Source organism: Charadrius vociferus, unplaced genomic scaffold (assembly GCF_000708025.1).
Source record: "Charadrius vociferus isolate BGI_N301 unplaced genomic scaffold, ASM70802v2 scaffold743, whole genome shotgun sequence".
Classification (NCBI taxonomy): Eukaryota; Metazoa; Chordata; class Aves; order Charadriiformes; family Charadriidae; genus Charadrius; species Charadrius vociferus.
The window spans coordinates 170266-170705 of NW_009647747.1; the positions used below are offsets into that span (position 1 = coordinate 170266).

Sequence of the window (440 nt, forward strand, 5' to 3'; positions counted from 1 at the left end):
GGTGCCGGACAGCCGGCCGAACCCCACGTCCCCGGGACGCCAGGAGAGGGGATGGGGACGGTGAGCCGTGGCACAGGGCTGCGTTTCACTAGAGGGCGCAGACAGCCCGTAGAGCCGCGCCGTACACACCGCGCACACCGTACGCGCCGTACGCACCGCGCAGGCTGCCCGGGAGGACGCTGCGCCTCGCGCCTCGTGACAAACACGGCCGAGCAGCTCAGGCAGGTAAAACGTCAAATTGTCTCCCAGGGTGCAGCAGCCCAGCGCACCGATTCCTACCCATCTGTCTTCTATCATGTCCGCCAACAGATCTGACAATTATCTTAATGCCCATATGCTTAATTGTGGGCTTCTCAATTCCCCCATTGCTAGCGGAAATCCTGCAGGAATTTCAATTTGGCTTTTGACTTTCATTTCGGGAGCTGAGATTCGCAGCCCTG

At 60.2% G+C, this 440-nt stretch overlaps 1 protein-coding gene across 1 annotated transcript in view; it reads right to left on the reverse strand.

Moving 5' to 3' along the window:
* Positions 1–440, reverse strand: part of TCF4 (transcription factor 4) — a 237581-nt gene that overhangs the window by 3744 nt on the left and 233397 nt on the right. The window lies entirely within an intron of this gene.